The following is a 16,529-nucleotide window of genomic DNA, read 5'->3' on the forward strand; positions in this document are numbered from 1 at the left end:
AAACTACTAAAATCTACTAACTATAAAATTACTAATATAAAAGTATCTAAGAGCTACCACAAATGTGACTATCCCCTATGACAACCATCTCCAGACTCCCCGAGGTAACACTGTCACGTGGTTATTCTTTACTGCCACCTCTGGTTGGAGGTCTTATCTGTTAATAATTACATAACTGCTTATGCATATCATCACAGTGTTTAGCAGCTGTGATGGCTTCTGTAGTCTATTAGTCAGTGTTTGCCTTTTCAGGTGAACTCAGCAGGTACAGCAGCTTTGAAGCAAGTGCAGGTCTATTTTCTTTACTGGTTCTGCCGGCACAACTCTTGAGGCCTGCCTGGATTCCTTTTCCAGTGGAACACTGATCATTTTTTGGTCAACTTCCTCTGTGGGCCCGGTGGCAGGGAGAAACCCAGCTCTTACATGCATCTCACAGTTAGTTCAGCTGAGAGCTATGGGTTGGACCTGACTTCCTGTGGCCTTCGGGTTCCCTGCACAAAATGGCTGTTCTCAGCCAGACCTTGTACAATTCAAAATGGCTGCAATCCCAGCATGTCGAATCATACTTCCAAAGTGACTACTAGGTAGCCCAGATCTTGGGGGCATAATCCCACCTGTTATCTTTTACCCAAAGCAATTAACCTTTTAACTGTCTCAAGCCATTAACTTGAATGTCTCCCATTCTGCCAGGTTTGGTGAGATGGGAAAGAGCTGTTTACACCTACACAGCAGCTAATGGGTTTCTGTTTACCTTTGTAGAAGTGTGCATTGACTTTCCAATGTCCAGATATGTTTACTTGCAATCCACTTGGAGCCTTCTAGAAGCTCAACAACCTTGCAGTTGGAAAAGGTCAGGTGAATTTTGGGAGTCACCTTCTTGTGTCCATTTAAAAGAAAGATTAGCCTTTTCACAAAATCGATATCACAACTACACAGTCATGACAGGTATGAAAACAGAGTTTGCTAAAGTGGAGTGGGAAAATAGGTTAAAAGGCAAGACAGTAGTGAAGCAGTGAGAGACATTTAAGGAGATGTTTCATAATTCTCAACATAGATATATTCCATTGAGAAAGGAAGATTCTACAAGAAGGATTTAACACCCGAGGCTAAAAAAGGAAGTCAAGGATGGAATCAAATTGAAAGAAAAGGCACACAATGTTGCAAAGATTAGTGATAGGCCAGAGGAGTGGGGACATTTTAGAAACCAGCAAAGGATGACATAAGAATAATAAGGAGGGAGATTTTTGAGTTTGAGAATAAGATAGCAAGAAATTAAAGAATCAACAGTGAAAACCTTTCCAAGTACATAGAATTTACAGTGCAGAAGGAGGCCATTCGGCCCATCGAGCCAGATCACCCTACTTAAGCCCACAACTCCGCCTCATACCCGTAACCCAGCAACCCCACCCAACCCCATTGGACACGAAGGGCAATTTATCATGTCCAATCCACCTAACCTGCATGTCTTTGGACTGTGGGAGGAAACCGGAGCACCCGGAGGAAACCCACGCAGACACGGGGAGAACGTGCAGACTCCGCACAGCCAGTGACCCAAGCCGGGAATCGAACCTGGGAAGCAAAATGAAAGAAAGAACAGTGAAAGCTTTTCCAAGTACATAAAAAGATAAAGTGTAGCAACGCTGAGCCTTGGTCACTTAGACAGTGAGACTGGGGAATTAATAACAGGAAATAAGGAACTTTGAACAAGTATTTTTTATCTGTCGTTGCAGCAAAAGACATAGAAACATCCCAAAATTAATAGACGATCAAGCAGCAAAAAGGACACAGGAAATTAATACAATCATAATCACTGGACAAAATAATCCACAAGAACTAATGGGACTAAAGGTAGACAAGCACATTGACCTGAAGGCCTGCATCCTAGATCTTGAAAGTGGCTGTGGAGACAATGGATGCTTTGGTTATAATCTTCCAAAATTCTCAAGATTAAGAAAATTCCCCAGCGGATTGGAAAACTGCAAATCTAACACTTCTATTCAAGAAAAGTGGGAGGCAGAAAGCAGGACTCTGTAGGCCAGTTAGCCTAACATTGGTGATTTCCATCAGGGGCCAAGCATGGAGAGGGTTGCATGCAGCAGTGCCATGCACCCTCAGGTTAAGATGGCTCACGGACTTCCAGGATGCCTGTATTTGTTTCGGTCTTGGGGAGTCCGTGTTCCACATTTACGTAGAGTGTCCGAGGTTACAACTCCTTTTAGCTATTTGAAGGGACTATTCATCACTTTATGGTTGCGTTCAGCCTCACACTCCTAATCTTCAGTCACCCAGGGCAGAGCGCGGAGGCTAGGGAGGAGGATCCCTTTGTAAGCCTGCTTTTGAGCCTCACCAAGGTGGTCCCTAATAGGTTCTCAGGCAGCAATTGGTCAGGAAGGTCATCTGACCTGACTGCCTGCCCCTTTTCTGTGATGTTTGCGGATGGGTGGCCCTGGAGAGGGAGCACACGGTGTCCTCGGGTATGCTAGAGGCCTTCCATGACCAGTGGGCACCATGGGGGCTGAAATGCATCATCAGCCCCAGGAACACAGTTTTGATTTGATTTATCTTTGGAAATTTTATGTCATTAACAGTGCCTCATCAGGGGCTGTCCCTAGTTTATTTTTGAATCTTGGTTTTATTTTTCAAAATAAAATATAAATAGGGGACAACAGGGACACTGGGTTGAGTGGGAGGAGAGATGTGAGACTGAACAAGCCATGATTGAATGGCGAGGCAGACTTGATGGGCCGAATGGCCTAATTCTGCTACTATGTCTCAATAAACTGTCAGTGAAGGAAAGCTCAGACACCTGTCATTGGGAAAATGTAAAGTGCATTATTAAGGAGGGAGCTCAATCATTATATAATTGACATGGTTTTGTGAAAAGGAAATGGGGCTGGATTCTCTGCACCCCAACGCCGAAATCGCATTTGGCGACAGGGCAGAGAATCCGTTTCCGCGCACAAAATCGGAGTGGCGCCTGTTTCACTATTGTCCACCCTCCGAAAATCAGCATACTCGGGGAGTACGCCGCACCGAGTACCCACCGCCTCAGGCCATTGCCTGAGGCCCACCCCGCTATTCTCCATCCCCGACCGGCCGAATCCCGACGGCGTGGATCTAACATGGTCCTGCCATTCGGGAACCTCGCGTGGCGGCTGCGGACTCAGTCCGGGGTCGCAACAGTTGGGGGGGCCGATCGAAGGGCAGGGGGGCTTCATTCGAGACTGGGGGCTATGTGTGTGGGCGGTCCGGGGCGGCCGAGCGGCCGATGCGGTGCACTATTTTGGTGGTCCAGGTCTGCGGGCTGAGTCCGCCATGGAGCACGGCGCGGCCGTTGCAGTCCGCCGGCGAGCGCATGTGCAGCCTCTGACCCGGAAGTGCGGGGTGCCGTATCGGAAGCTAGAGCTGGGAGCTCTACGACAGCTGCCTGCTAGCCCCCTACAAGGCAGTGAATCTGTGGCCTTTTGAAGCCAGATTTCCTGGCATAAAAGACCACAGTTTTCACGACGGCGTGGGAACATAATCCCCAAAACGGAGAATCCTGCCCATGGATTTGGCAAATTTATAAGAGATTTTTGAGAATGTAACCTCAGCACTGGTTCCTCAGGAGAACCAGTGGATGTATTTGGATTTCCAACAGGCATTCTATAAGGCGCCACATAAAATGTTACTGCATGGGATGCCAATTGACAGTGTTCCATACATATGAATGTACAAACAAGGAGTAGAAGTAGGCCATTCAGTCTCCCGAGCCTGCTCCACCATTTAACAAGATCATGGCTAATCTACAGTAACCTCAAATCTGCATCCCGCCTACCCATGATAACCTATCACTTACCAACAATCTATCCACCTCTGCCTCAAAAATATTCAAAGACCCTGCCTCCACCACCTTTTCAGGAAGAGAGTTTAAAAGACTCCCAACCCTCTGGGTGAAATAATTTCTCCTCAAATGGGCGCCGCCCTTTATTTTCAAACAGTGACCCCAGTTCTAGATTCTCCCACAAGAGGAAACATTCTCTCCACACCGACCCTATCAAGAGCCCCCATGATCTTATATGTTTCAATGAGGTCACTTCTTACTCTTCTAAACTCCAGACCTAGTTTGCGCAACCTTTCAAACAAAGAACAAAGAAATGTACAGCACAGGAACAGGCCCTTCGGCCCTCCAGGCCCGTGCCGACCATGCTGCCCGACTAAACTACAATCTTCTTCACTTCCGGGGTCCGTATCCCTCTATTCCCTTCCTATTCATGTATTTGTCAAGATGCCCCTTAAATGTCACTATCGTCACTGCTTCTACCACCTCCTCCGGCAGCGAGTTCCAGGCACCTACTACCCACTACCCTCCGATGACAACCCACCCATTCCAGGTATTATTCTGGTGAGCCTTCTCTGAATTGCTTCTTACACATTTGTGTCTTTCCTTAAATAAGGAGACCAATACTGTACACAATATTCCAAATGTGGTCTCACTACTATCCTGTACAACTCAAGTGTAACCTCCTACTTCTGCACTCTATTCTGCTTGCAGTAAGGTTAGCACTGCTGTCTCACGGTGCCGAGGTCCCAGGTTCGATCCCGGCTCTGGGTCACTGTCCATGTGGAGTTTGCACATTTGCCCCGTGTTTGCGTGAATTTCGCCCCCACAACCTAAAGATGTGTAGGGTAGGTGGATTAGCCATGCTAAATTGTCCCTTAGTTGGAAAAAATGAATTGGGTACTCTAAATTTATAAAGAAAAAAAAAATTCCTCTTGCAATAAACAATAACAGTCTATTAATTTTCCTAATTACTGGCTGTACCTGTTTACAAACCTTTTGTGATTTGTGCTCTATAACACCCAGATTATTCTGCATCTCAGAGCTCTTCAAACTCTCACCATTTAGACAATAAACTTATTTTTTAATCTTCCTGCCAAAATGGACAACTTCACATGTTCCCACATTATATTCCATTTGCCAAATCTTTGTCCACTCACTTAACCTATCTATATCTTCTTGTTGCTTCCTTACGTGCTCTTCACAATATACTTTACTATCTACCTTTATGTCCTCAGGGGTTGGGGTGATATATTAGCATGGAACTAACAGGAAAAGAAGGCCAGAGTTTTCCAGCCGTTATCACCTGCAGGACCTTCCAGTTCCACCGATGACGAAGCCCACCAGGGTTTTCCTGACAGCAGAGGGTGCAAATAATGACAAACCCCATTGACAGCGGCAGTGTCAGAAGATCCTGCCAGCACCCAATGCCGGGCTGCATCAGATGCCATGAAACACACCATGGTGGGGTCCGGAAAATCCCGCCCATGGAGTCAGCATTCTACCTATGCCCACTCCCATGTCTCTCCCTATAACCCCATGTAATCTGCATATCTTTGGATACTAAGGGATAATTTAGCGTGGCCAATCCACCTAACCTATACATATTGGGACTCCTAACATAAGGACGGATATACTTATTGGAAGCAGTTCAGAGAATGCTCACGGCTGATTCCTGGAATCGATGGCTTATCATTAGGGGTAAAGTTAAACAAATTAGGCCTATATTCATTGGAGTTTAGAATAATGAGAGGTGATCTTACTGAAACACATAGGGGTAGACTTCCCCATCCATTGTGCAAATCATCGTGGGTGGGACAGAGGATCTGACAGGCCATTGACCTTGGGAAGGAATTTTCGGTCCCAGACTGGTGGACTGGCGGGATCGTAAAATCCTGCCCATAGGTTCTGAGGGTGTTTTCTACAGTGCACAAGGAGGCCAATCAGCCCATCGAGTCTGCACCGACCCTCTGAAAGAACTCCCAACCTAGGCCCACTGATCCACCCTATCCCTATAACCTCATCTAACCTTTGGACACGAAGGGGAAATTTAGCTTGGCCAATCCACCTAACCTGCGCATTGTTGGGGCTGTGGGAGGAAACCAAAGCACCCAGAGGAAACCCACGTAGAAACGGGGAGAAAGTTCAAACTCCACACAGTCACCCAAGGCTGGAATTGAACCCGCCTTCCTGGCACTGTGAGGCAGCAGTGCTAATCACTGTGCAATCGTGCTGCCGTGCCGCATGGTGGAAGTTGAGAGGAAATTTCCCTTTGTGGGGAATATGGAACAGGAGGCACAGTTTAAGAATGAGGGGAATCCCATTTAAGACAGCGATGAGGGAGAATTTCTTCTCTCGGAGAACTGTTGGTCTTTGGAATCCTCTTTCCCAGAGAGCAATGGAGGCTTTGATTTGCAGGGGAGTCAAAGGTTATGGGGCAGTAGACAGAGAGGTGGTTAAGGCTATAATCAGATCAGAAATGACCTTGCTGAATGACAGAACAGATTCAATGGGCTGAATAGCCTACTCTTCCTCCTGTTATGATCTTATGATAATAATCTGTTTAATGCATACACAATTTATTATACATTGAGTCTATGATATTCACGGCATACAAACAAAACACACTCACAAATACACTCACTGACACTGGTATCTTGTACAATTGCCTGCTTTTAAATGTCAGGAGTAATTTTTACACTTTACTTTTGAATTATCCAACAGTTTGTAATAAGCACTGTGTATGGAACAGCTGAGTGATATCTTAGGACTAGAATGATTTCAGTTATCAAATCATTTGACTTTTAATTAAGAGGATTGGATTGTACGCACTGACTGACATTTCTCATAGTAATGCCCTGTTCTTGGGAGGGAATGTTATTCAGGATAGTTCTTCCTCATCAATATATAGTGACCCCTACTGGAAGGTGTGCATGTGTGAACATTGAATTGGAACATAGTTGGGATCACCTGTGGTGCCATCTACAGTCAGTCTCTTTCATCATTGGCCCAGTTCCACACATAATGAATTGGTAAAGGTTTTGTAGGGAAAACTAGAAACCTATCCCGGTACATGTCTGAACCCACAGAAAGGAGGGCAAGGAAAGTTAGTTAAGTTGCAGCAATTTGGATAGCATGTTTTGCCTTAACTCTCATATCCTCTTCATTATTCTCAATACAACTGCCCACTGCAATATCTGTTCATTTCCTCTTCCCAAAATACTGCAAACATTTCTTGTGCATGATCACTTCCCATTAAAAGGAATGTGAAAAAATACAACCAAATGTCTGATTATAATGAGGAAGTCTGCAAAAGGTAGGCTTTTCTGTAACAATATCAGTGTTGCAGCAAATCCCACCTGACAGAGATTTCTATGCAGCGCACAATTTGGCCAGTTGGGTCATAGGATATCTGTATAGGATAGAAAAGATCAAAAGGTTTTTTTAACTAAAGACCCAACGGTAAACTTTGATCAGATTCCATCAATATTAGATTGATGTTTCAGAATATGCATTCCAGAAGGGAATATATTATGGCACAGAATGGATAATTTTGTGTCAATATGTCAGATCATATACAATATTTCTTGTGTTTGTTTGTTTGTGTTTGAGAGATCGGTTGATGAATAGCCAGAAGACTTGTTATTTGTGAAGGGACTGCTAAATTAAAGGTAGTGACGATATAATTAAGGAAAAATGGAGTAGGGAAACAGAACGTGCGGAGGAATGAAGATTGAGAGATGCAGGTTGGATGGATAAGTAGGTAGGCAGGAGGTAAGTAGGTAGGTGGGTAGGTAGGTAGGTAGGTAGGTATGTAGGTAGGTAAATTAACATATTATGCAGTGTATTCCAACCAAAGGTTGACATCAGGACGTGTTAATGGCAGTGTTGAGCACTAAACAGGGTGCGGACAGCGGCATTAAGAACCATGAAAGAACCACATATGCATTCCAAAGTTATATTCCACCATGTTTCTTGACAATGTCTGTCACCTCGTGTGCTTCAGAGTATGAGCATCATTTAATCAAAATAGTCAGCTGAACCCAGGATTGAAGCAGTTCCACTCAGCAAACTAGAAAATGCAGATTAAAAAGTTCACATTTAATAAACCATTTTACATGATGCCCAGAGCACTCGGCAGTCAATGGGATACTTTTGAATAAAAATAAAATACGATGGGTGCTGGTAATCTGAAACAAAAACAGAAAATGCTGGCAAAGCCAGGCAGGTCAGGCAGCATCTGCGGTGAGAGAAACAGAATTTACGTTTCAAGTCCCTCGCACAGAACTTTTGAAACCTGGTCACTCTTTTAATGTAGGAAACACAGCAACCAATTTTCGCACAGCAATATCCCTCAAACAGTAATGTCGTAGTCAGCAGTAATCTGTTTTGGACATTGTTTGATGGGCAAATATGGGCCAAGCGAAGGTGTAAAGGTAAGGCGGCAGAATGTGTTAATAGCAGAACAAACGTCAGCGCTCTGTGAAAGCAAAACTGAAGAACAAGTGACATATGGTCCTGTGGGGGAGAGGGGCAGGGGAGGGGAGTTGTGTTGGTTGAAAAAAATATAGATTTTGAAAAGGGTCAAGATGGAGGAGAAAGATCACAGGTTGAGGTTCATCAATTCAGTGATGAGTCCAGAAGCAGCCTGCCTTATCTTAATGCCACTGTCCACACCCTCTTTAGTCCTCAATACTGCCATTAACAAGTCCTTTGTCTTGTTCCCTAAATATCTTTGTTGCAATCTCTCCTGCCCATCACTGACCTTCTACTTTACTCCACCCCCTTTTGAACAGTATGAAATCCAACATATTTCTCCCTCTTTTCAGCTCTGAAGAAGCGTCATGAGGACTCCATATGTTAACTCTGTTTCGTTATCCACAGATGCTGCCAGACCTGCAAAGTTTATTCCACCAGTATTTTCCGTTTTGTTCAGATTTCCAGCACCCACTGTGTTTTGCTTTTATGCAGTGCTGGCCTGGTTATCCCAATGTTTTCTCTCAATCAGCGTGGGGGAGGAGGGAGGAATTATCGGGTTATTTATCACATTTACTACTGGGACTTTGTCCTGTGCGTATTGCTTGTCGGAATCCGCAAAAGCTGCACCTCAGTGGCTGGAAGGTATTTGGGGAATTCCCGAGAACGTGGAGTGCTTTGTGAGTCCTAAATCCTTTCTTTGAAAGATCATCAGAGTTCAACAAACTTATTCCTTTATTCGTTATTCCCAACTGTAGCTTCTCCTCATCCCAGGATCAAATAAATGTAAACCAATTTATGACAATAATAAAGATTATTATTATTACTATCATTCCAGAAGCTCGTCCATTTGACCTTTGAAGTCATTAAATGCCCCCCCCCCCCCCCCCCATGACCTTCCCGGTCCTTTACTCCCACATTGTTTTTATTTGAATTATTTATTTTCCATTTTTATCCTTTACTTATTTTCCGACAGTCGTCGGCTTATGAAAAGTTCAACCGGGTCATTTGCAAATCTCCCACTAAAAGCCCACCCCCACAACACACACCCATCCCCGAAACACAAACCAGACTAAGTTTTCTGGAACTAATGCACAGCTCCTGGCTCGCAGGATGTTCTCAATCCCCAATCGCCCAGCAATTTTTTTGTGTTGTCGCCTACTCTTTAAACGGGGAACTGCTCCCGTCCGGCAAAGGTGGGAAGTACCTTAACCAGCGCTGGAAAAGAAATAGACAAAAGTCATCCCGGGGTTCAATAAGAGCGTTTAAAAAACACACAGAGACGCGGGATTGATAAAGTTAACGAAAATGAGAAAGAAGCGTCCACATTTCACGTTGATAACACCACCCTCAACACCTTCCCCCAGCCACAGGACGGTGCAGAGAGAGCTCAGCGCTCATGCCCTGACATTCTCCCCAGCAAATCATATTGTTAAAGCAGCCTGTCTGACCAGCCACTCTCTACAATCCAGCCGGGTAAAGAATTCCGTGTTAACGATTAGACCTTTAGAAAAACACACACACACAAAATAAATGCGTCGCCTTACCGTTAATATGTGCAAAGTTTAAATATTTATTCTTATCTGAAAAATTGATGTCAAGAAATTACTAAATATAATGATAGGAAAGCAGGTTCCCAGGGGAGGAAGTGGGGATGGGGTTGCCTTCAGGTGGATGGAGCAGTTCGGTTTGTAATACATTAAAATCTCTAGTTAGCTACTAACTGATATATAACAGTTTACACATACACGCGCGCATATATATATAGAATCATATCTTGGCGAAATGGGAAATACACACAAGCTGAAATGAAAATGGAATATTAAAATGTAAAGTACAAATCATCGGCAAATAACGTTTTAATAAAACATGAGGTGAAATAAATTGATTTGCTGTGACATTTCTCTAACTTCTGATTGACAATATTTGACTGTTGGGAGGTGAGACCTGACGTTTAGAGGAGACTCCACATTGCCTTGCGGTTTCCCCACCACCAAATCGGACCGGATTAAATAGCCGCCCCCCACCCCACACACACACTTATTGTGATTTTAAAAGAGCGACACTTTGAAAAATTAAGAGGAGCAAGTCTGTAGCAATCCCGGACTGGGAGGGCAGTCAGTGACCACGGGAGCACTCCCATTGCACTGCTGCAAGTGACAATAACCCGCACCTGCATGGGGTTATTTGTAAACTCTCCCCTCCCGGGTTTGTTTCGACCGTTTATTGTATTCAAACTGTCAAAAGAAAACATATCCAATGCCCGTCAGACCGGCTAATTGTGGAGCAGGATTGTGTGCAAATCAGCATTCAGAGTTAAAACAAACCTTGTGTGTGGAGCCTTGTGCATTCAGGAAAGATCAAAATATTAACCTGCGTCAATCGGGCGGAAGGAAATCTTCACAACCCCATCCAGTAATACATCTCCCCCACCCCCGCCCCACACACACACACAACAGCTGCCTGCAGGTACTTGCACCTATTTTTTTCTTTAAAAAGCTGCCTCTTCCACACTGGCCGTTTTAAAGTGTTTGCAATCTTTGGGCGGCTGCAGTGAGTTGCGGGGAAATAGTCCAAAAATGGGAAACTTGTACTGAATTTCCGAATGCCTGTGCTTGGGTGATTTACCATTCCCAACCCGAGTTCGAGATGACTTCAGACTAATATCTGATATATATTTATTTATCGAAAAGCCTGTACATCTCATAACTGTTTCAATCTGTCTGCTGTAGGTGGTTTAGTCCAAGGACACTAACAGAATGGCGCCGAAATGGAAATGAGGGAGGAAATAAACACACTGAAGTGATCTCAAATGTGAGAATGATAAATATTTGAGATGGGAGTTAAAGTTAGCAGCTAAAAGGGAGTCACCAAATGCGGACGATGGGTAGAACATGTGGACGTCAACATAAGTTCCAGTCATGTTTTACCTAATGGCTCGGTGTTTATGCTGGGGTGAACGATAACAAGGATCCCGAAATGTCATTGGTAACACAAAAAAAACACGAATTAAACAAAGGGATGGAGCCGAGCTCTATCCAACATGCCACACCGTCTAGGCTCCCAGTGGCTGTGCAATGGAGGGGTCCCACAGCCAAACCAGACTGAATCTTTCCAACGGTGAGCAGGCTTTCGCCGGATCATCGATAATCCCCCGTGGAAAGTGAATAACAGGGGAATATTCCCATCCCCGGACACCCCGCGCTGTTTGAGAAACGCCTCGATCAAGCTTGCGTGTTGGAGGCAGCCTTCTGCGGCTGAGGCGAACATTTAACGAAAGAACGGGAGCTTCTGAATGACAACAGGCAAATTCATTGACCTTGCAGCTCCTGAACTCCGAATGAAACACTCCGAGTGACTCCCCCCCTCCCTGTGCATCCGAAAATCAGTGTCTTGTTACAAATTGTCCCCAAAGAGGAGCTTCATACAATTTTTTTTTAAACACCGACCCGACCCAATCTGTTTATTGATGAATGGTCGCTTCCCGTTTAAAATAAATTAAAGCTGAACGGAGCCTTAGTTTGTGTCAAAACAACATAAAAGAGCGGGAGGCAGGGGGTGAGGAAAAGTGTGGAGAGTAGTTAAAAGGCGCGTTAAATGATTTGAAAACGGTTGTTCTGGAGATGTGCGGGTATGAAGTAATCAGAACTCCACTGTCCCTGTGTGATGTCGACTGTACACACGGGTAACCTTTAGTCAATTTGCCTCCTTAGCTCCTGAGCCACAGGCAGGGCCACTGTGTACACCGGAGGGAGATAAAATGTTCCCTCCAAGTGATCACAGGAGAACATTATCTTAAGGAAGGTGGCAGGGAACACGGGGGGGGGGGGGGGGGGGGGGTATAAGTGATCATAAGGAAATAAGTTGATCACAGTGAGAGGAGAATTGCATATTGGGGAGAGAAATTGATCACAGTGGGGGGCGAGAAATTGATCAGAAGGGGAGTGAAAATGATCGCAAGGAGAGCGGGTGATCGCATAGGCGAAATAAAGTGATCACAAGGGGAGAGGGGGCAAGTGGACGATTTGTCTCTTGATCCTTGGGATTTAACGGCGGGTGAGGGTTTGAGGGGATTCACTCCCTCCCATTCTGTGTGTGCGATTCCCTGAACGGCGTTGCAAGCAGGCAGCAGGGACAGGTGCAAGCGTCGTGCGAAGCCCAGCGCTCACGGCTCCCTGGAGGGAGTGGGGGGAATCCTGGACAATCGTTTCCATTTCAGAAACACTCCCCCCCTCAGGGCAACTCCGCATGTCCCCGGCAATTATTTATTAAACGATGCATGATAGCTGATTTAATTTGGATTTGCCAGTTGTCTCTCTCGCTCTATCTCTCTCTTGCTAACGAGGCAGCGTTGAAAAAGGGAGGAACTCTTTATTGTGGCTCAGAGATGTCAGGGTTTCAGCGCTTTGAGTTGGTTATTTGTTACAAACTCAGGGAAAAAGGAGGCGCCGCGCGGAGTTACAGCAATGGTCCCGTAGACCGAGAGCTGCATCCCGCCATTCAACTGGGCCCTTATTTTAATCTTAAATCGGTGGGGCGGTTTTTACGCAGTTGCAGTGTTAACTCACACTGCTGCATATAAATAAACAGCCTGACACACTCACGAATATGCATCGAGGGAAATGAGACCAGTCAGCGCGCAAAATACAAATGAAATAATTCTTGAAAGAGGGATGTGTATGAAAATGGCAAAGGGTGGCTATCTTCTACCCGTTGTCAGGATTGTCATGAGCGATTTGCCATATTGGGAAACCGCACCGAGGCACCGAACGAGTGTGTAAAACAAATAAAATAAGCCGATGACACGTTGGAATAATGCTGGAGCTGTGATTTACACGTTCCTGGGTCTGGTCAACATAACACCCCCCCCCCCCCCCCCCCCCCACCCCGAAGACCAACATACAGAGAAAGAGAGAGAGTGCGGGGGGAGGTTAAAATAAACTGTGTCGGTCTCCATAAAGTCTCTCCACCTTTCTCATCGTTCAGATCCCGAAATAGTCACCCTCAGATGTTTAAAAAAAAAGAGAAATGCGTTTCCGGGTTCTGTACAAATGAAACCAAACCAGGTATCTCAGACCGCAGGCTGTGTTGTGTGTTGTAATAAGTAATGAATAAGTTATCGCTCTGATCCTCTGTTTTTTTTTTGTTGGGGGGGGGGGGGGGGCTAGTTGGGGATAATAGTTTCTATCTTTTCTTTTTGCTCTCCTGTGGGTTTTTTTTCTTCCCTCTCTCCCTCTCTGTCTGTCTCTCCATTGGACACCCGGAGATTTCGGTCTCCGCCTAGTGATTATGTCACTTGGCGTGAGAGCGCCGCCGCACTTCACAAAGCCCCGAGCCGAGCTGCTGCTTTGAACTTCGCCGCACTTTGACTGCGGATCACGAGGTTGGAGCTTCATTTTCTGTTCAGGTGCGCTCGGCGAGTGGACACCTCCAAAAAAGGGGGAAGGAAGAGAGAGAGCAGCCAATACAATAAAGCAGCAACTAAACCAATCATCGGAGCAACTTAGCTAAAGAAGTCAGATCTTTGAAATCTCCAAAAACGAGTTGATTCAGGTCGTCTCTTTTTTGTGTGTGTGCAAAAAAGAAAAAGCACAAGAAAGTCTCCGGCTACACAGGGGGAAGGAAAGGTACGATTCTATTGCAGCCTGCCATGGTTTGTTGAGGGGGATTTTTTTGTCGCTTGTTTGTTTCAGCGACAGGTGAGCTGTTATTACTTCACTCGAGTTTGGCATTTCCCCCCCCCCCCTCTCCCTCCCTCCTCCTTCCTCCCCCCCCCCCCCCCCCCCCCCTCTTCCTCTCCAAAGTCCATCGTCTCATCTGCTCGCCCTCCTCAACACCCAAGCATGTCCAAACCCGCAGACCACATCAAGCGACCGATGAACGCTTTCATGGTCTGGTCGAGGGGCCAGAGGAGGAAGATGGCCCAGGACAACCCGAAAATGCACAACTCGGAGATCAGCAAGAGGCTGGGGGCCGAGTGGAAGTTACTCTCCGAGGCGGAAAAGAGACCTTACATCGACGAAGCCAAGAGGCTACGGGCTCAGCACATGAAAGAGCATCCAGACTACAAGTACCGGCCCAGGCGCAAACCCAAGAACCCTCCTGAAGAAGGACAGGTATGTCTTTCCTTTGCCCTACCTGGGGGACAGCGATCACTTGAAGGCTTGCCGGGCTCTCGATGTCTGCCGCCGACTCGCTCCTGTGCGCTTCGGAGAAAGCCAGAACTTTCCTCCCGCCGACCTCGGCGCCCTACTCCTTGCTTGACCCCAGCCAGTTCGGCTCCAGCGCCATCCAGAAGATGACGGATGTGCCCCACACTCTGGCCACCACCTTGCCCTACGCGTCCACCCTGGGATACCAAAGCGGAGCGTTCGGGAGCTTGGGCTGCCCCAGCCAGCACACGCACACCCACCCATCGCCCACCAACCCTGGCTACGTTGTCCCCTGTAACTGTACCCGCCTGGTCCACCTCTAGTTTACAGCCCCCCGGTGGCTTACATACTTTTCCCGGGAATGGCCAAAGGAGGCATAGACCCTTACGCCTCGGCTCACGCAGCCGCCATGTGAGTCCAAGGCAGCAACAGCAACAACAACAAAAAGAGAGAGCGAGAGAGAGAGGGACTTGTATCTTGAATTCGAACACTGCATGAACAACACAAACCGCGACGAGATAAAGACTGCCATCTGAAATGCTGAAGCTTGGATGTGTGTGTGTGTGAGGGAGGTGTGCATTCCACCCCAACACAAACTGAACAATAATTCCAGGGACTGAACTCTTGAGAGAAGGGTCTGCTCCCTCCCGACTCCGGCAAACAAGACAACTTGCAATGTAAAAAAAAAACAGCATTTAAGCAGCAAAACAAACGGAGAGAGGAAATATGAACGAGAGAGAGACTGCCTCTGATCTTGACATTGCATGTACAGTAAAAGGCTCCAAGGATCCGGAACTCCTGTCTTTAGTCTGGAGACAGACTCTAAAACATGGGAACTTTGAGACAGATTCCTGAATCCTTACCTGTCGCCTGAGAGCTACCCGATAGCGGATAAACTGACTGTAAAATTGTAGATGTTTTTTGTTTGAGAAGCTGCCGCTTGAAAAAAAAACCAGAAAGCAGCATTGTTTTGGCTTTATTTATTATCATGTATAGTGGTGTATAATACCACGTGGTCTTTTATTTTTTTGGGTTTTTTTTGGAACTGAATTCTTTCAAGTCCTGAAATTTCCTTTGCACATCCCGAAACGAGACTTGCATTCAAAACATTATTGCCGCCGATCAGTAATAACGAGACTATCTGTCAATTTCCATTGGAATTGTGAGATGAGCCGTTTTAACTACCCGCCCCCCCCCCCCCCCCGCCCCAACTGCGGGCTGGGTGAGGAGAGAAGTGTCTCTGCCTTGCATTCAAGGTAGCTCTCGCTTCATATTCTTGCCCGTCCAGTGGAACTGGCCCCGGTTTTCCTTCTTAAATTTTTAATCCCCGACTGAACTCCAGGCACCCAGGCTGGCTATTCTTTTTAGAAGAAATGACGATTTGAAAATGTTCGGAAGCCGAGTATGTCTCGAAAACAAATTGTGTCCAGAAGGATTTTACCTCGTACTCTGTTCAACTGTTGAACAAAGGTAATGTTTTAAATAAAAGACACGTGTGTCTACAAATATATATATATATATATATGCAGAATATGGTATATTTATTGGAACATTGAATCGAACAATAAACAAAATCCCAGTTTCACCCCAAAAATGTCTGAAGGCAGTGTCAGTGGAATTAGAATTAGCAAACGATTTTATACTAAAGCGCCAGCGAGTGCCTCTTCCAACTTGCCACCATAAATGATTGTCGAGAACCAACTGGAAGTTACTGGAATACTAAACTGATTTTCAGAGTGTCATCCCGCATTTGTATGCTACTTCACGATGTTTTTTCGCCTGTTGGCCAAGGAGGAATGAAAGGGGGGGAATGAATGCTAACGGCCGGACTATGTTGCCCCCACCTACCCCAGACACCGCCACCGAAAATGTGAATGTGGGGTGGGTAGGTTGAACGCCGGCGACCCAGTCATTCAGAGCGCTTTGCTTAAATATGCAAATCCCAGACAGGGTTAAGATGCGGCGCTTGGCGTATATTTGTTAAAGATTTTTAGGTCACCGATTCTTTAACCTAATTTATAACACACCCACAGGGGATTGGAGATCAAAATGACACGAGTCTGCGTCCTGTGGTTAATTGC

General features: G+C 45.9%; 1 pseudogene; it reads left to right on the forward strand.

The window, feature by feature from the left end:
- Positions 1 to 14,066: 14,066 nt before the first annotated feature.
- On the forward strand, positions 14,067 to 15,966 carry LOC140390049 (transcription factor Sox-14-like; annotated as a pseudogene).
- The last annotated feature ends 563 nt before the right edge of the window (positions 15,967 to 16,529 follow it).

Source organism: Scyliorhinus torazame, chromosome 14 (assembly GCF_047496885.1).
Source record: "Scyliorhinus torazame isolate Kashiwa2021f chromosome 14, sScyTor2.1, whole genome shotgun sequence".
Lineage (NCBI taxonomy): Eukaryota > Metazoa > Chordata > Chondrichthyes > Carcharhiniformes > Scyliorhinidae > Scyliorhinus > Scyliorhinus torazame.